Source organism: Protopterus annectens, chromosome 17.part0, assembly GCF_019279795.1.
Source record: "Protopterus annectens isolate FY-2018-M chromosome 17.part0, PAN1.0, whole genome shotgun sequence".
In the NCBI taxonomy this organism is placed as follows: domain Eukaryota; kingdom Metazoa; phylum Chordata; order Ceratodontiformes; family Protopteridae; genus Protopterus; species Protopterus annectens.
In genome coordinates this window covers 183551934-183573353 of record NC_056751.1, presented here as the reverse complement: position 1 = coordinate 183573353, position 21420 = coordinate 183551934, and positions in this window count along the sequence as shown.

Sequence of the window (21420 nt, the reverse complement as noted above, 5' to 3'; positions counted from 1 at the left end):
CCGTGTAAATGTGAATAAACACAACACAACACATGCTCCCACAGACTATGAACATAAAATGTAAAAATGAACATGTTATATTCTTTTTTATAAGTTTTAAAGATGTTTGCCCGTGAGTGCGCTCATTTGCGCGGGCGTGCCCGGCGCTTAGCCACAGTTAGCAGTCAGTGGAAAAACATATAAGAACTAAATATGCAAAGTAGGCCAAGAAGTAATAGCATAGCGGTAGAGATGTTGGCTGAAGAGGAGGCAGTCATGGTTCGAGCCCCCACAACATCAATTTTTATTTTTAGTGAAATAAGCACGAAACAATTCCCTGACATATATGTACATATATAAAATTATATTTTATGTAAAATGTAATGAAATGGGCCATGTATTTTGAAGAAACGTGAGATAATAAAAAAAAAAATGTCAGATGTGCCTATAGCTGAGCTACACTCTAACAAGTTGAGTATATCGGCCCGTAGGTGAGCAGTGTTTTAACAGGTGTAAAATGAGTGCCCGTAGGTGAGTAGTGGATTAACAGGTGTAGAAGGAGTGGCCGGGGTTGAGCAGAATACCAACATGCTGAAACTGTGTGCCCATAGCTGAGCTGAGCGTAATATGCATGCTGACAGCCAAACGGCGAGTAAGCCAGCGTGCCCCGTTTGCACGGAGCTGCGCACCGCGCCAACAAGCTAACCGACGGGCAACGTTGAGCAAGCTGTATCAAAACTGCCTTTACACAGACACACCTCCTAGCCTGAGTAGACAGTCATAAAATATAAAAAGCAACAGTCAGGATTGAACTCAGGACACCATGCACCATAGTCAAAGTAGTGAACCACTAAGCCATGACAGTCGCTCTTAGAAATGCAGTAATAGCATATATACAGGAATGAATGGAAAGAGGAGCATGACAAAGCAGGTTTTGTGAAGCTGATACAATTCCAAAATGGCCAATCACAGATAAGTGTGGGAAAGACGGCATATATAAGCCCCATAGGCAGGAATACACAGCATAACCGATTGTGGAACCAACTTGCAGTCAGGATGGCAGGTGTAGGAGAGGGTAGTTGCTTCCGAGCACAGAGGTAGGGCATTGAGGAGTCCAAATATATGGTTTGGCTCCTCGTCCATGATCATGAGGCCCAACTCATGCAGGGCCAGGTCCTGTGGGGAGCATATAGGGCTGAGGCGTGGGACCGGTTGGAACATGATCTCACCAGTGCCACAGGAATACCAAGGACTAGTGAACAGGTCCGTCACCACCATGCAGACCTGAAGAGACGGAAGCAGGACCAACTGAACCATTGGATCCAGGAGGCCCGGCAAATGCCCAACACCCCACTACTGAGTAAGTTACATGTAATTATTTATGTAAGAAATTAACCTAGCTGATATTATGGAGATGTGTATTCCAATATTACTTCATTTATATTGCAGCTGCAGTTGTCGAGCCTATGCCGATAGGTTGGTGTGGTTGCGCCACCAGGCAGGTCAGTAATTCTCTCCCTGTAACTGTAAAAAAATATAAGTATGACAGCTTGCAAAAGGGTGCAGTGTAGTCACTTATTAATAAAAAGTGCAAGTAACAGTGTAAGAGAGTTTGCAATATTGTTTGATTACAAAAGTGTGATGCAGCCTGTAATCCAAAAATAAAAATGAAACAAGTCTGAAATAAAGATGTACCACCTGTAATATAATAGTACATAACCTGCAGCAGGCTGAAAAGTACAGCTACAGAAGCTGAGTAAAACACATGTGTGAAATATATCCCTGTTTAAATTCTGAAACATGACACAAGTGAGACTGTTGGAAAGGATTGTTATAACTAAAAGTAAAACGTGTCAGTAAACCTAGAATTAAGTACCATCCTGAATTGTAAAAATAAAACAAGTGAGAGAGTGTGAGAAAGAGGTATTAATCCACCAATAAAGCAGTAATAACTCCTGAATAAAGTATACTGCAGTCAGTACAGAATGAAATGAATGTGACAGGCAGAACCAAACAGCAACATGTGTTGAAAAAAGTACTGAAGCTGGAATGTGTGTTCCAAAATCTGGATATGTTGCTCTCAGTTTGCAATATGCAGATAGTATGGTTGTATGAAATACCAAACATCCACAGTTGTCTATAGCTATATAAAGCAAATGTAGCAGGATGATGTAGCTGAACAGAGCCAGATATGAATGTGTATGAATAAATATGAAATGTATATTGATGTAGCAGTAAAATTCCTATCACCAACCTGATTAAGTTGTCACATAGAAAACTGTAGTCAGACCTGTAGTGTATATATATCTGCAGCTAGTAGAAATGTACAGCATATGTATAGGTATTTGAAGTTGTTAATGAAATATTTTTTCACCCTACCCTATAACCACAAATAATCCATTCCACGTGAAATGGGTATGTGTATTCACAATTAACACCCCTGGACAATTGTCGTGTTGGTTCATACATATTTGCATGTACGTTGATGCATGTGCCCTGTTCATACATCCAAACCTGATGGCCTGTTGCCATCACTCAACCCTGCATGTTGTTGGAATGCGTACTGTTGTTCAAATTATGCATGTGTTATGCTTGCTGTTCAACGGCTTGAATTTATGGGTGTTTGGTTAATGGGAATACTAATGCATGCTGTTACAACTAATTGTGAATGGTATTGCATGTTACTAACCCAAACTGTCACTAAATAATGTAAAACATAGGACGACAGGTAAGGCGGGTTCCAGCGGACTCACCTCTCCCACCTCAGCTGGTGAGTGCACCTGGCAGTAGTGCCCAGGCCGGACCCTCCTCCGGTGGCCCTGTGTCACCTGTGGGTGGAAGCGCTGCAGGGGATGGGGCTCGTCCCCCCTCTGCAAGCGTGGCATTAGGAGAACATCCACTCACCCTCAGTAGTGTCCGGACTGTGGTGCGTAGGGAGATCTGGCATGCTGTGCTTGGGCCCCTGCGCCAGCTTGAGGCACGGGTGGCACAACTCATGGGCGTGCCTGCTGCCTGGCCTACACAGCCCCCAGCACAGCCACATCCTGGGCAGTGAAGGCACAGTGGCAACTGCCCATGGGTGGGGATCTCAGTTGCACTGTTGCCATCTGTGGGCTCATGGACTCGAGATATCCAAACATCCGTCCCCGTCAATTGTGTAACCCCCCACATGTGTCATACACCACCCCTGTATGCATCTTGTTTGTCTTGTCCGTTAACCTCCCCTACCTACCTCCCCAGCTATACCGACTTCCCGTACCTGACATACCACTCTCACCTGAAAAAAAAAAAAAGGGCATTCTGTGCCCACAAAAAAAGTACGCCCCATACATAGCAGCCCATTTTGCACACATGTCTGCTGGACATGTAAACTGGCAATTACAACTGGTTGTACAACAAATATTATTGTTGTCCTCACACCTCTCTCAGGAGTGGAAGGTTTCAAATTTCACACCAAATTACAAACATATGCACAGCTGTTGCTGACGAAGAAATGCGCAGCTATGGGCCTTTCCTACATCCCTCCTGCAAAACCCGAGCTTGTTTTCCTACTGTCCTACCCTCTTTGTGCCCCCTTTTTCACCACTTTCCTATCTCCCCATTTTCTTTTCTTTAAAAGAAAATAGCGTGGGTATGCGTGAGAGTAAGCACTTTTAAGCAGTAGTAAGTGGGTGTGTGCTTCTGTGCGCTTAGATAAGCGTGTGTGCGCGAAGCTAAGCAGCAGTGCACATGGGTGAGTTCTGCGCAAACCAGCGCTAACCCACTTACAACTGCTTAAAAGTGCCTTAGTCACTCTGAATGACAAGGCCTGTAGTTTTCTCAGCAGCAAAATAAAATACCTCCCTCAGTCTCAAACCCAGGACCTTGGAAACACTAGTCTGCATGACTTACCACTAATCCATAACTGCTATACGAGAGCATTGTGCTGAAAGAAATATATCATAAAATAGTAGGAATTAATGTAAAGGGAATATAGCAAGTCTAGTACACAAAGCATGTCATGTATATTTACTGTCAAATCTAGTGGATTTGTAAAATAGTACTGTGTGCTGAGAAACAGTCATGCTAGTTGGTAGCTACTAGGTAATAATGTCACAGTAGCATTTGGCAAGCCACACACATACTCAGAGCAGGATAAAGACTGCCATAGTTGAATAGTTAAGAGATCAGACATAGCAACTGTGACTGAGTTACAGGGATGTCCCTGATGTGAAAACAAATGTCAACTGTGCCCCACTGACACCCTGTCAAATGTACTAACAGTAGGCAGAAAGGTGTAACTACACATGCAATGATAACTATGACTGACTGAAGGTATGCACCACCTGCATGTCACAAATGGTGTACTAATACAAATGCTTGAAATAACCCACAGTCACAACTGCAGAATATCAGAATATGTCATTGGAGTATCCCACTGCTATGTACCATTCCATGAGGCTGATAAAAGATGCACCGTAGAGTATCTGAGGCCTGCTCAGCAGCATGATCAAATACCCTTGTAAGTGTCAAGGCCCACACCATGGCCAGACCACACTGCATGCAGTAACACCCTACCACAACAAACACATAGGGAATTGCTTCCCAAACAGATTTAGCGAGCATTACAAGCTGTGAAAGTAAATGGAAAATAGGAAAGCCATAGTACACATTACAGGAAAGACACCTAGCAGGCATACAAGGAGTGAATGTAAAGGCCAAATACTGAAGCCATAGCAACAGATTGCAAGAGCCACTGCTATATACCAGTTACACCACAATCCCCACAGGAAAGCACACACACCCATATACACAGTATTACTAGTCATAGGTGTCAGTTTACATACACACGGAGAAGAGGACACTGGAGGAAGGAATACTCAGCTTACAGAACAACATCATTGCAGTGTCTACAACACAGCCTGAAATATGAGAGACATACTAACCCTTACACTCACAGAACAGTGTCCACAGCAAACCAGCATGGTCCCCACCCTGATAATCTGAAAGGGCTACGCCTACCTAACAGACCTTTTTATAGCACAGTCCTGTAATCGCAGTAAGAACTGCAATCACTACACAACAGGCTGCATGCAATTAGTAAATACTGGCTAACAACTGGTGCAGAGGCCATCACATGGACATGTGCAGATACCTACAAAAGCATCCTGTATTCCCAGTCCACACATGCAATACTTTCATTGCACCCGCTGGAGGTAGAGAGAGAGAGAGAGAGAAAGAAAGAAAGAAAGAAAGAAAGAAAGAAAGAAAGAAAGAAAGAAAGAAAGAAAGAGAGAAAGAGAGAGAGAAAAAAAAAACCTGTAACAACAAAACAAACAGGCTGACAGCAGGCCAAGTAACTGCAAGCCTGCGCAAACAGCTGCAACAAACACAGGTAATGTAAAATACTACTATAATAGTCTACATACTGTGAACCCTCCAGATGTGTTATTGGTCTGTATCTATGTATATGAAGATGTGCATAGGGCCGGGGACATACTGCAACTGTCACTGAAGGCTCTACATACATATGTATGTGAAGGTATCTATGTGCACATTGCAATGTAGGTAGTAGTGCAATGTACAAGTACTTTGTACAGTAATGGATGTTCAGCAGTACGTTACTGTGTGTATACATATGTGGAACTAAAAAGGAGTATATATATATATATATATATATATATATATATATATATATATATAAAACATGTGTATACGTATGTATATCAAGATATGTATATATATATATATAATATGCATATGTGTATACATAGATAGAGAGGGATGTAGAAATACATAGACATATATAGTTTCACAGTGTCATAGTTTAGTACTAGGCTATCTGCAGACAGTGTATAGAATAGATTTATAAACTTGCGCCTCTGTATAGTAGTGACACAGTGAAGACCCCCCTACATAAAAGCATTAGTTTACTGTGCCTCTGTCTAGTAGTGACACAGAGATGACCCCTGCTGTAAACCTATGATCTCCCATCTACTCGTCAAGAATTCACATGAAGAGTGTCAGTGAGGGTCTCTGCCTAACATGAACTGGGATCCTGTTCCACAGTATGGGAAGACTCTTAGTGATGGATCTGTCCCTACAGTATGTCCTATTCATATGTGTGCTGAGGTTTAAATCTGTAGCTGTTGTGGTTCTGATGGATTTGGATTGTATGAGGTGGAACATGTCCATCAATACCTGATTGGACATGGCCTAGTACATCAGGCACAGATCACCCCTATGTAGGCAGTATGCTATGGAATAGAGCATGAGTTACATTAGTCTGGCAGCATATGAAAGTTGCTGGAGACCCTTGATCCTCCTGGCGATATACTTATGGGGTCCCCCTAGCTGTTGCAAGTGCCAGGTGAGGTACATACTAAATGGGGCATAGTACACAGTCATGGGCCTGATAAGGGAGGAGTATAGGGGTACAATGACCCCTTTTGATCTGGATGTGAATCCCTTCATGATAAGGTGGGCAAGGTAGGAAGTCTATCCAACCACTTTGGCAATGTGGGTGTCAAATGAGAGGTCAGTATTGATCAGTGTCACCAGGTCTCCGATTACTTTGTCTGTACTCAGTGGGTTACTGTCTATGTGATAATATGTGGGTACCTTGTCCGTCCAAAAGGGTGTGAGTATACATTACGTGGCATGCAGTTTAAGGCCATGACTCCGGCACCAGTTGTCGGTGTCCGTGAGGCCTGTCAGTAGGATGTATGTGTCAGCTGGTGTATCGACTATGGCACCTAGTATGCAGTCATCTTTGAACATTGTCAGCCACTACCCTCCCACGTCTGCTTCCACATCTGAGAATTATATGCCGAACATGAGCGGTCCCAGGACAGAGCCCTGTGGGACACCACTTGTGACTGGCTCTGAGTCTGACATGGCACCAGTGAGTTTGACTGTAGTCAAGCCGGTTTGCGACCCATCTTGTGACATATGGATTTACATTTCAGCTGTTGATCATGTCTATGATGCCAGAGTGTGGTATTGTGTTGAAAGCCGTAGGCAAGTCCAGGTAGGCTGTATGGACCACTGTGCCCTCGTCAATGGCTCTAGTGACTGATTTGAAAAGGTCAACCAGGTTCATAAGGCAGGATCTGCCCTCTACAAAGCCAAACTGGGTGGGATCAAGTGTCTAAGTCCCCAATGTCTCTGTGTATGAGTTCCATAATGATCCTTTCTATAGCGTTGCAGACCAGGCTGGTTAAGCTTATGGGGCGGTAGTTACCAGGGTCTGTAGAGGTGCCTCCTGTGTGGAGTGGGACTACTGTTGCTGTATGCCAGTGTCCAGGTACATATGCTGTAGTAAGGCTATGGTTGAATAGCATTTAATGTGCGTGTGTAGCTCCTGTTGGAGTTCACGTAGCATGCAACCTGCAATACCGTCGGGTCCCATTGATGCTGTGTTTACAGCTTTGCTGAGGGTGGTTCCCAGCTGGACATCTGAGATGACAGGGAGGTTACAGTCAGCTGGGATAAGTAATTCCTCATGTGTGGGTGAGGGAGGGGAGAAATCTGCACTGAACCTGTCTGCCAGAATGTTGGCATTATCTGTGTGTTCAGTGTAGCGTTTGTCACTGTGAACTAACTTTGAACATACCTGAGGGTTCCCACCCAGGTGTGTAACATAGCAGAAGAAGGCCTTGTGGTTATCTGTAGTGTCCATAGCGATGTCCCTCTCATTGTTGGCCTTGCATGTTTATACGAAAAAACGTATCTTTCTACTACTGCTGATCAGAGATGCCTTAGCTCTATGGAATTCTGCTCTGCCGTGCAGTAGTTACCTTCTGTTGTTATACAATTTGTTCAATGCTGGGGTCCACCAGATGGGACACCTGCCCTTGGTGGAGAGGGTCTTGGTTTTATTTGTGATTGCATGCTCCATGTATTCTTGGAGATGTCCGTAGAAAGCATATGTGAAGGTGTCTGCATTGTGGGAAGTGGTTTCCACTGGCCCAGTGGGCATTAAGGATACCAACTCCATTATAAGAAGTGTAAAGTCGGCATGTGAGAGGTTTCCCACTGTAGTCTTTTGTGTTGTGGGGGAGGTGGGATATGTGTATCCAGGGGGATTAGTCTGTGGTCAGATGTGACTAGTGAGGGGTATACTTCCGGTGTGTAGCACATTGTCCCCATGTTTGTGATGATCAGGTCTAGTATATTATCTCCCATTGTGGGAGAGGTGACTAGCTGTTCCATTGCATTTGACTTAGTGAATTCCGGGAACCTTTGGGCTAGGGTGTTTGGGGTAGAATAATGCACCCAGTGTATGTTAGGGTAGTTGAAGTCTCCCAATATGATGGTGTGTGGTGGGACATTCATATCCTCCAATGTCTTCAGGAAGGCTGACTGTGGTTCCTGAGATTGGGAGAGTGGTCTGTAACATGCTACCAGTTGTATATCAGGTTTGCCTACGGTTATCTGCACCGGGATGGTCTGTGATGCTTCATGTGTTGCCACTAACCTGGAGGTGTGGGTGTTCTTCATGAATATGGACACACCCCCTCCCTTTTTGTTTTGTCCCGAGTCCTGGGGCCAAAAAGCATGATACGGGGTATAGCCTGGTACCACTGGTGTGCTCTCAGGAGCCTTGAACCAGGTTCTCACTTACTGCACAGACATCGAGATTGGTAGAATATGTACGTACAGATATATGTAATACACACATACATATATAGATATATGTAGAGACATATACATATACAGATAGATCTGACTGACAACAGATATGTCTGTATATGACTATCTCTCTCTCTGTCCCACCCCCTCTCACTCTCACTCTCCCTGTGTCTCTCTCTCTCTCACTCTCTCCCCCTCTCTCCCCACATCTATATGTATATATCTACATCTATATATACATATTTTATATACATATATACAAACATATATATATATCTATATACAGAAATATATCAATAAATATATATATATATATATATATATATATATATATATATATATATATATATATATATATATATATATATATATATATACTGTGTGAGGCACATGTGTGCAGATGTCTTGCAACAGGTGCCTGGTGTCAAAGGCATGGAGTGAACACCAGTGTGGATACTGGAGTACCATACCCCATTCAAAAACACTGATACCAGTAACCACCACATATGTGCATGCCTGCCCACCACTGCATGTGTCAGGGGGGAATAGGGGCAACAAGTGTACAATAGGCTCCACATTGATATACACAGTGGCACACTAGTCCTGTAATACCTGTACATGGAATGTGTCAGCGGACATGGTGTGACAGCTATGGACTTGTAGGTCACTGTACCCCTCCACACCCCATGATGTCCTACACGGTATGTACCTCCCATGACAGCTACAGATATGGAGAAGGACACAGACATATGCAAGTAACTGTGTCAATGCACTCAAACACAATACCTATGCAGAGTGACTGACAAGACCACAGAGAGCACACAGACTACCTACATAGAGGTTACCACTGCTGGATATACGTAGTTCAGTCACACCCATGACAGTTGTCTAACAACCATGGTAACACCTCCAACATCCACAACACAAATTACCTATGTCTGTCATCCTTGTCACTGCAGTATAGAGCACATGGTGGAGGTACAGGACCCTACCCACAGATACGACATACCCTGTAGTAGACCACACAGAATTAAGAAGCAAGGCTCCCCATGAGTAGATGTCAGACATACCCCTGCTGAATGTTATGCAGATAGGTAATATGCCATATGAGTCACCCTGTGTAACTGTAAGGAGCAGGTATGATCATAACACATGTGTCACAAGGGGCAGGATAGCATAACAGTATGCTGCTGTAGGCCCAGGGCCAAAAGCACACTACCTACCTAAGACACAATGCACACCCATGAATACATTGCAAATTAAATATGTGAGGTGGAATGAGTGTGCTAGTGACTGGGTGCATGTTGTGTACTGGTGTGATTGCTCACCATGACTGTCTGTCTGTCTGTCATGGTAGTGTGTGTCCTTGGTGTGAGGCCAGAGACAGGTGTGTGAGGTATTGGGATCAACATATACTACATTGCCATATGTTGTGCTGTGTTACCCTGTATGTCACTGTGGTGTAGGTAGGGTTATGGCAAGTAAGAGTAGTGTGCATTACCAGTGAAATATGTAACGTGCATTGTGTGCAGTGCATGGGCTGATAATGTTCCCCATACAGTACCTTGATACAAACCCCCAGTGTGAGGTTGTGTATTGTACCTGAAACAGTGTGTTAACTGCTGCAGTATACTAGTCTGTCATATGGAGTGTGCCAGGTACTGTTGCACAGTTGTCGAATGAGCACTGATATCTGGTCATTTACATGTGTATCCCCCAATAGACAGACAGATGCTATATATGGTGTTTAAGTTATATCACTGCAGTCGAGTATTATGTGTATTATGTGTGCCATAGTTTGCTGACAGATATTGCTGACATATTTTCCTTCTCCTTTTCAGGGCTATGGTTCACCAGCGGAACCCTGTCTACTCCGCTGCAGAGGAGGAGGAGATACACCAGAGCCTGGTGCGGGATTTCGCTGTACTCTTTTCCTGCACCAGCCAGAGCCAGCAGAAGAGGGCTGCACTGTGGCAAGACCTGGTCCGTCGGGTAAATGACATAGGCACACATAACCAGACATATGAGCAGGTACGCCATCACTGCAGTGATTTAATTAGAAATGTCCGTCAGCATGTGTCGGATATCCACAGGCAGCAGCTTGCCACAGGTGGTGGGGTGTCTAGACATCCCCCCTCACCAGACTGGAGGGACTACTCCTAAGTGTTGTGGCTCCAGCCCAACAGCAACAGCAGCAGCATACATGTGTAATGATAGAGGCTGGAGCCACACAGCAGCAGGACGCGGAGCATGCAGGTAACATGCCATGTGTATAGTTGACCATTCTGTACACTGTTAGGTTATACATGTGTGAGGTGTGTCCTCTTTTTGTAGCTGTAATCTTGGTAATTATTGTGCAAGAGTGATATCCTCAATATCTGCAGTACACCTGTGGAAGCTAACTGTTGCACTACTGAACTGTATCATGCCCACAGTATCAATGGCACAGTTGTGCCCACTGACAATAAATGTCTCTTTTCTGCAGGTCCCTCTGGTGTAACAGCAAGGCAGCCTATCCATGCTGGTGAGTATGTAATACCATTACCTTCAATACTCTTGATACTAATAGTAATAATAGGCTGAAGCAGTAGTGCTATGTGTTTGATTGCAGGTGTGTTTGCGTCTGTGGATTGATATCTCATATACTGAGGTGTGTGCATGTGTGCATGTGTGCATGTGCCCATGTGTGCATGTGTGCATGTGCCCATGTGTGCATGTGCGCATGTGTGCATGTGTGCATGTGTGCATGTGTGCATGTGCCCATGTGTGCATGTGTGCATGTGCCCATGTGTGCATGTGTGCATGTGCCCATGTGTGCATGTGTGCATGTGCCCATGTGTGCATGTGTGCATGTGTGCATGTGCCCATGTGTGCATGTGTGCATGTGCCCATGTGCCCATGTGTGCATGTGTGCATGTGCCCATGTGTGCATGTGTGCATGTGTGTATCAGTGGTGACATTGTGTACACATTGTAAACTGTGTTTCCTGTCTTACTCCCACAGGTTCCGGTGCTGCTCTGGTGTTGTGCAGCAGGGAACCTGAATCAGCTGCTGTGGATAGTGATAATGATGATACCTGTGTAATGGCACAGGTAGGTGTGCCAGGGTACGTCATTGGTCAGCCAATTGACACTACACAGCTGTCAACCCCATCAATGCGCACAGTCATCCTGCCAATACATCCTTTGTCACCAATGTCCCTAGGTGATGGACAGGATACAGTGGGCATTGACCAGGGTAATCTGGTGCTGGTGGCACATGCATCCCCACACAGCAGCCATGGCCAGGGTCCTGACATGGTACCACACAGGCAGACGTCCAGGGGTTCTCGTGGGAGCATCCGTGGGTGTACCCCCCCTGTCAGACGTGCCCACAGAGGTCTTTCAACCTCAGCTATGTTTTGGGCTGTAATGCAGGCACAGTCACGTATGGAACGGTACACCAGACAGGGTCTGAGGGAGCTGAGAGCATGTCGTACAGCCATGAGTGACAGTATGCGTGATGTTGCGGCTGCCATCCGTAACTTCACCAAGGTCATTGACAGATGTTGGGGGGGACACATTAGATCTGTTCCACAACTACATGTCCATGAGCCAGGGCAATGGTGGACGGTTGAGGTGTCGACGTGGCCGTATGCCAGGAACAGCAGCAGCTGGCAGCCGTTGCGGATGACAACAGGCCCGCGGCCGCTCACATAGTGCCAGCAGCAGCCCCGCAATGCTGGGTCTGTGCTGTCATCAGACCACCCCAGGAGACCACATGCATGTGGCACTGGACAGTCCCAACAGGGACCTGTCTCCAGTCACCAACCACCTGCTTCTGATGACAGCACCCAGTCTGGCTTAGTACCTGATACGGTCTGTAGCACCCCTGCGAGGTACAGGTACCGTGTCCGTGGCCACAGACAGTGATCTGTATGACCTGGCAGGTACAGTCTGTGGCTGTCCACAAACATCTGTATATGGCAGCCATGAGGTGGGATTGTGTGCAGTCATACACACATGCAAAATGATAACACCTAGGGCTAATGCATACACGCACACACTGCATCAACATTACCCCATCTTGTACTGCTGTCCCTCACCAACACATACACACAGACATGTCAATTGGTTGTATCAGTGGCAGACTCAGGCATACCAGGTACACACCCTGTGCATATGATGAAACTGTGCCACCTCCTGCAATCTGTAAAATCGGTGCAGGAACAGGTTAACATGGTGCTGATGCACAGGGTGACTACATAGACGTATTGTAATAGTATGATGTTGACAACAGTACAGTGTAATGATATCATTGTGGGTATATACCAGCATGCCTGATGCAGTTACAGTATGAATGTCATTGTATTGTTTTGTACACCCATAGTAATTACGACAGTGTTCTGTCTGCACATCTTTGCATACTGGTGGTGAGGCTGTCAAGGGATGGCCACCTACATAGGTAGCACAGGGGATACAACAATGTACATATTGATACTCAATGATGGTCATGTCAACTGCAAGTTGCATGCTGTCCACACACGACTCTGCAATGCGGATGTGTTGATATCTGTGCAGTACTACACAACAGGTTCAAGGCTCACAAGAGCACACTAGCACTACAAGGTCACACCTCATACCATGCATGACAGCACCAAAACACAGAACTAACTATGACAGGAGGGAGAGTGTCCATACATGTCAAGGATACTGTGGTACCAGGACAGGTAGCATACATCATACTAAGTCTGGAACTGCTGAGTGAGGGCTCAGTGTCTGTTATTTGACATGTGTGTTATTACAGGTATGAGCACTTGGGTATCAGGCCAGTTATTCAGCATTACAAAGGTACGTGGTCTATACACTTGTGTGGGGTGCGGCTGGACCCAGCCCGTCTGACCTGTGAATGTCTGGGTACTGGCTTATAGTGCCTGCATATATGCACTGTTACCTACTGGAAGTCATACACCTTGTTTGTTGTAGCATAGTCTACATACAGGCCTGCTGACTGTAGCTTTGTTTGTATGCATGTTTGCCTGTTATGTTCCTGAAACACTGATTCCACCTGCAGTGCAGATATACAGTGCCTCTGTGGATCCCTAGTGACATCTGCATTGCTTACTGTACTGATGTCCATGTGTCACTTGACAGAACATCACTGTTTGTCCTGTTTGCATGTAGCTTGCCTGTAACACATTGCATATGACTTACCTCGCATTTGCTCAAGACAGCATTCATATATGCCAGCACTAACACATCAGGAGCACTGCACCCTCACATAGTCACCTTGAGTACCTTGTCCCCATTGGCCCTATGTGTCGTTACTTAGTATGGGAGTCACAATGCTATGGTAGCATGTGCAAAGGTCACCTGTCGATCTACTCTCAGGTCCAGTTGGTGAATCTGTGAGTCATGTGGCAATGTTACAGCTGCCTTATGTACACAGGCAACCCTCTCCCCTTCCCATACACGTACAACACATGTGAGAGATGCAACCACATAGCCAAACTGGGGGCTAAGCTCTGTTAACACAGCACTGGCATTCCCTGTCAGGTGGAGTGGGATACTACAGTGAATACAGTACCAGTCTCCCATAGACCTGCCACGACCACAATCCAAACACAGAAACACACAGGTACATTATTGGACTCTCAGAATAGCATCCTGCCTGAGCAGCTGACACCTGCAAAGCAGACACACAAGCAAACGTTAAGCCAGAGCAGAGCACATGCAACACATAGCTCACAAAGCCTGTGTGCCAAACAGTCACAGGCCATACGGCTTGACAGCACACCTGCTACAGTTGTATGAGGTACCTCTATCGTCACATACACTGAGGTCCTGCTCCCAGGCTGAACAAGGTGACAGTCACGCTGAGCTGCCTGTCGGGCACTATTATCCAACACATAACACAAGCATACCGGTCACTCTAAGGCATGTAGAAGTATGACTCAGTCATTGTCTGTGCCAGTGTGTATGACCTCTGATGCACCTCTCTGGACTACATGTTAGGGGACCTAGAGGGGCTCTCTGAGCTTGTGGCACAGGCTGGTATGACCCTGGCCTTGGGTAGCATCTCACCCTTACCAAGAATGCTGCCACAATATGTAGACAGGATCATCAGTTTCTGCAATTAACGTATGTTTCACTGACATTCAAAGGGGATCCAATGCCTGTCAGTGTGGGATTACATGCTGGACAAGCCACATTGCTTTGCTTGGGACAGCTTGCACCTGTCACCCATGGGCCGTTGTATATTGGCAGAGGATGTTACTACACACATAGTGCCTTTGTATGCAAGGCTGACATTACATAGCCACCTACACATGTATCACACGGGATAGGACACTAATAGAAATGCTACTCAACAGCAGCAGTGTAAACCTCAAGATGCATGCAGTGGAAACTGTCCTTAGCATGGGGTACAGCAATATCCATGCAGTAACAGACTCCTGGTACAAGGCTCCCAGGTGCACACCATCAGTGCCAGGTCATTCCTGATACCATGCTTGTCATCCCCTACACATGCACCAAACCAGAACAGGGGGGATGTATCCAAAGGCACCTCAGATACACACACCCCCAGGTTGGTGGCACGGCACAAAGCATCAGAGCCTCTCCATGTGCAACTCACAGTGGGTTAGACTGCCTTCAGGTTCATAGCCTGGCACACACCACACTCCCATACCCAGGAAACCCACTTGGCCTTCCTGACAACACTGGGAATATGATGGTCTCTACACACACCATTATGTGGTTGTACTGCAACTACCCAAACATAGAGTGTGAGCATTACTCTAGCTGCAAGACCCTATCTGAAGGGTTCTTATCGTTCATTCCCTGCATTGCTATGGAACAACTTGTTACCACTCCCACAAGTGGTGACAACATGCTGCACCTGTTCATCACCAACATGTGGACTATATGCTCCAGACCAGTCATGTATCCCTCGCTGGTGGGATGACACCATCTACAACCCACACTGTATAGTCACATACCACATGCAGCCCCTGCACAGAACACCACAGTCATACCTCACTATGTTAGATCACTTGTGGGAGTCGCAGTAGCAGAGTGTGCTATTTGCATTACTGGGAGGATTGCTTTCTCCTGCAGTACTTATAGGGTGCTGACATCATCAGTGTTTAGACAGTGGAATTTACAGCATGTGTTGTGTAGTAATAGTTGCCAAAAGGGACATTTCTCTTATACATGGAATTGCACACACTACTCCCCCCCACACACACTGAGTACTTGCAGGATTCAAACCCCTATCTAACTATGTTATGACACTTGTGAAAGACGCAGTAGCAGAGCGCGCTATTTGCATTATTTGGAGGATTGCTTTCTCCTGCTGTACTTATAGGGTGTTGACATCATCAGTGTTTGGACAGTGGAATTTGCAGCATGTGTTGTGTAGTAATAGTTGCCGAAAGGGACATTTTTCTTACACATGGAATTGCACACACTACTCCCCCACACCCATTCACACAAACACTGTGCATTTACAGGTTTCAAACCCCTACCTAACTATGTTATGACACTTGTGAGAGACGCAGTAGCAGAGCGCGCTATTTGCATTACTGGGGGGATTGCTTTCTCCTGCTGTACTTATAGGGTGCTGACATCATCAGTGTTTAGACAGTGAAATATGCAGCATGTGTTGTGTAGTAATAGTTGCCAAAAGGGACATTCCTCTTACACATGGAATTGCACACACTACTCCCCCACACACATTCACTGTGCACGATTCAAACCCCTACCTACCTATGTTATGGCACTTGTGAGAGAAACATTAGCAGAGTGCGCTATTTGCATTACCGAGGGGATTGTTTTCTCCTGCTGTACTTATAGGGTGCTGACATCATCAGTGTTTAGACAGTGGAATGTGCAGCATGTGTTGTGTAGTAATAGTTGCCAAAAGGGACATTTCTCTTACACATGGAATTGCACACACTACTCCCCCACACACATACATTGTGCACTTCAGGATTCAAACTCCTCCCTACCTATATTATGACACTTGTGAGAGATGGATTAGCAGAGCACGCTATTTGCATTACTGGGGGGATTGCTTTCTCCTGCTGTACTTATAGGGTGCTGACATCATCAGTGTTTAGACAGTGGAATATGCAGCATGTGTTGTGTAGTAATAGTTGCCAAAAGGGACATTTCTCATACACATGGAATTGCACACACTACTTCCCCACACACATTCACACACACACTGAGCACTTGCAGGATTCAAACCCCTACCTAACTATGTTATGACATTTGTTAAAGACGCAGTAGCGGAGCACGCTATTCACATTACTGGGTATAATTTTTGCTCCTGGCATATGTATAGTGTGCTGACATCATTATGGATGAAGAGGTATGTACATCTGTTACTATCCATCAGTACAGGGGAGAGCATATCTATGCATTAACTTTGCACAGGCACAGTGGTCTACTGTACTGTGGAGGCAGATGCCAAATACACTGTGGATAACCTTCTGTATTCCCTAGGGACAACAGTCAGGTATTGCACTCTACGGCCATATGTTTACCTGTCAGATGCAAGTATCTGTTGCTCATATACTGTTTGTCGGTCTTTATTGCCATAGCCTTCCCTATCTCTATAAACAATGTGTGTACTGTGGGAGATGTTTGCATATGAGTGGGATGCAGTACTTTACTTATGTCTCTGTTGTAACTACACTGTGTGCACTGGGAAGATGTCTGTATTGTGGGAGGTTCCTGTGTTAACACATAGAAATGCCAGATATGTGTGTGCAACTGCTGAACTGTGACATGGCCTAAGTGTGTGAGCATGCCCAGTTCGCCGTTTGTATGGCTTCTTGACTGCCACATCTCATTTATCTAAGTGTGCGAGCATGCCCAGTGTGACCTTTCCTTATGTTGGGATCTGTGGACCACCACATTTCTGTTTGTGTGTGGACGCCATCTATATATCACATGTACAGTTGAGTGTTGGACATCAGGTTGTGTTCTTACTGCCCAACTGCTTTGTGTCTGAACCTAACAGGCATTATGCTGTGCCTGCAGGGTCACCATGGGATAGTTTGCATACAGTTGTCATCATCCTTTCCTGCTGACCAATCAGTTGTATTGTCGTATAGTGTACTGGTGCAGAACTTTCACTGTGGTGGACAGTATAATCGGTTTCAGTCCTATCACTCCTTGTAATATTTATAGTGAGCATACCAGACTGGTTGAGGGCCAGTTGTGCAGATATGACCATGTTGCATTTTGTTCAGATATGGACAGCATAGTACATGATTGTCCGACATTGTTAATGTATTCCACAACTTGTGTGGACAGTGACAAACAATGGCCATGTGCCCTAGTCCATTTGTAATGGTAGTCAGAGAGTGTTTGTCCTTCAACACACATTTACTGGTGTTTGTCATGACATATGTCACAGTTAGTGTGCTGTGCCTCTGTCTACCCGCGACATACAGGTGATATCCAGGGTACACCTACCATCTCCCATCCAGTCATCATGATTCCTCTGGATGACAGTCACTGAGGGACTCCCTGGATATCCTGTAGTGGGAGTTTAGTCGTGAGTGGAGTGAGCTTCTGGGTTATGGACCAATTGGTACAGCATGTCCTGTTTATGTCTGTGCTGGGGTTCAGGCCTGTCAGCTGCATAGGTCACCAGCATTCAGTGTTTACATGGTGCCAAATGTCCATTGATACCAGGTTGGTCATGGCTCTATACATCAGGCACAGTTCACCTCCAGCCAGGCAGTATGGCACTGTGTGGAGCTGCAGTTTCTTTACTCAGGCGACACATGGCATCTGTTACAGCTCTGCGATCCTCCTGGTGGGGTATTTGTGTGGTCTTTCCAGTTGCTGCAGGTGTCTGCTACGGTACATCCCTGAAGGGCCATTGTACACAATTGTGAGGCTGCTGATGGATGACTGGAGAGGCACATTGACCTACCTAACCAAGCTGTGCTTACCTTCATGATTAGGTGGGTATATGGTATGTTTCTGTAACCACTACAGACACATGGTTGTCACATGCAGGATATCTATCACCTTATGTCCCCAGGTCTCTTATTGCTCCTGATGTACTTACTGGGTTAACACCTATGTGGTAATTTCTGGCCATGTACTGTGTTTCCACAGGGGTTGACTATACACTATTCTGCATTTAGCTTGTTGACATGGCTGTGGCACCACTTGTCTGTTTCTATGTGTGCCTTTTGTAGGTTGCTTGTGTCAGCTGAAGGGTCCGATATGGTGGCCAGTTTATAGTCCTCTGCGAACCTGTTCAGACAGAGTCCTTCCATGTTGGCCTGTATCTATGTGACATATATAGCATAAAAGAGAGGTCCCAGGACCATGCCTTGTGGGATGCCAGTTGTGCCTGGTTTGCAGTCTGCCATGGCTGCAGCATGTCTGCCAGGTCAGTTCTGTCCTTGAGCTGGTTTGCAACCCATCTACTTGCATAGGGGTTTATAGTTTGGCTGGTGAGCTTATCTGTACCGCCAACTAGGGTATTGTATGGAAGGTTTTAGCAGGGTCCAGATAGGCTGTGTGATCAACATTCCCCACATCAATGGCCTTGGTGCACATTTCACATGACTCAGACATGTGTAATGGGCAGGATCTGCCCTATGACAGCCACACTGTGTAGGGTCCAATGTCTGTAGGTACCCAATCTTGTTATTCATGGGATCCATGATCATCCTCTCCATTACTTTGCCAACCTAGATAGTCGGGGTTGAGGGGTGATAGTTTGCAGTATCCATTCAGGCACCCCCTTTTTGGTGTGGGACCACTGTTGCTGTACACTGCTCTTTGGGTACATATCCTGTGGTAGGACTAATAATGCGCAGTAATGCTATTTGCTGTTCCATTCTTCTTACAGTACTTGTTGGACACAACCCAGGACACCATCTGGTACCATTGATGCTGTGTGCTGTGCTTTGTGGATGCTGGCTGTTACCTCAGCATCTGCAATGTCAGCAGGCCAGCACTCTCCTGGGATAGATATTTGGCAGTTAGGTGCTGGTGGGGAGTTTGGAAGGAATCTGTGTGGTAGGCTGTTGGCAATGTGTGTGGGTTTGGTGTATTATTTGTGATATTAGAGTGCTGCAGAGCATATCTGTGGATTATCACCATGGTTCCTACCATCAGGTTGGACAGCTGTGTGATAATCCTTTGTGTCCTGCACAATTTGTATCATCATAGGTTCATAGGTTCATACTAGGCTATCTGCCCTGGCCTTGTTTGAGCATGGACAGACTGTGTGTGGGTCTCAACACCCCTTGCAATGTGCATATTATGCCCACGTAGGGTTTACTTTCCTAGATGTGATACAGGGATGGCCCCCAGTGTACACCTACTATCTCCAATGCACTTCACCGGATTTCTCTTGTTGAGTTTGTGTGTGGAGCTCAGCCTATCATGGACTGGGATTCTGTTCCAGAGTGTCAGGAGCCTCTGGGTTATGGATCTGTCCCTCCAGCACATCCTATCAATCTATGTGTGGAGGTTCAGAAATCCACTGTGGTGTGTCTGCTGGATTTGGGGTTTCTGCAGTGGAGCATGTCCATTCATTCTGGATTGGACATGGCCTTGTACATCAGGCATACATCACCTCTGACTGTGCAGTATGCTTCTGAATTGGGCTGTGGTTTCTTCAGCCAGGCTGCAGATGTCGAATGTTTGGACCCTTTATCCTATTGGTGGGGTACATTTGGGGTCTTTCTGACTGCTGCAGGTGTAAGGTAAGGTACATCCGAACTGGGGCATTGTTGTCATATGTGGGCCTGATAAGGGAAGTGTATGGGGGCACAGTGACCTCTCTAGCTCTACATGTGCATCCTTTCATATTAAGGTGGGCAATATAGCAGGTCTTCCTGGCCACCTTGGCAATGTGAGTGTCACATGACAGGTTACCGTCCACTTGTGTCCCTAGGTCCCTGATTACATCTTCCATACATAATGGATTGCCACCTATGTCATACTTTGTGTGTGCCTTGTTTGGTATTTGTTGAGACATTCATACTCTGCAGTGTCTTCAGGAAGGCTGGCTGGGGTACCTGGGTTTGTGTGTGTGGTCTGTAGTAGGCTTCAAACAGGTAAACAGTCTGAGACAGTGTTACTTGCCCGTGGATAGTCCATGCTGCTTCTTGCTGTGGTACCAACCTGGGGGTGTGGTTATCCTTGATAATTACTGGTAGCCACACTCCTATTGTCATGTGTTCCATGTTTTGGAGCTGTAGAGCATGGTATGAGGCATAACCTGGTAGTATTAGGGTGCTCTTCTGGGCCTTGCCCAGGTTTCTGTTACAGAACACATATTACCATTCTCCATGCTGTGGTGTGTTTGGTCTGCATGCACCTTGCAGGTTAGACTTCTGGCGTTGCGTAGCATTACGTCCAGGTTATTATCCCTTGTGCTACCTATGGTGGTGGGTTTGTGTTTCCAGACTTAATTATTCCAGGCACAGTGGGGGTGACAACAGCCTTTGCCAGTATCCAGACAGCCAGGTGTGCTGGGTGCGTGCCATCCCTAGCAGGTGGGGCATCATGTCTTGCTCAGCATGTCAGCCCAGGCTGTCAGCCATGTGTTCCCCCTTGCTAACAGCAATACCTCAGCCAATTATTGTACTTGATCTTGTTGTCTTCATAGTGTGGCATCATGCTTGGTGAGGGTGAGATGTTAGGTTGGATCTTCATGTTTGCATATACTAGATGGTGTTACATTGCTTAACACATGGCAGTCATGCCTCAGGTGGTGCTGCAGGGCTGCCTCTGTCGGATGCATTACTACACTCCCTGTACATGTTTGAGAGCAGGTTGTGTCATGTTAGGCATCCCTGTT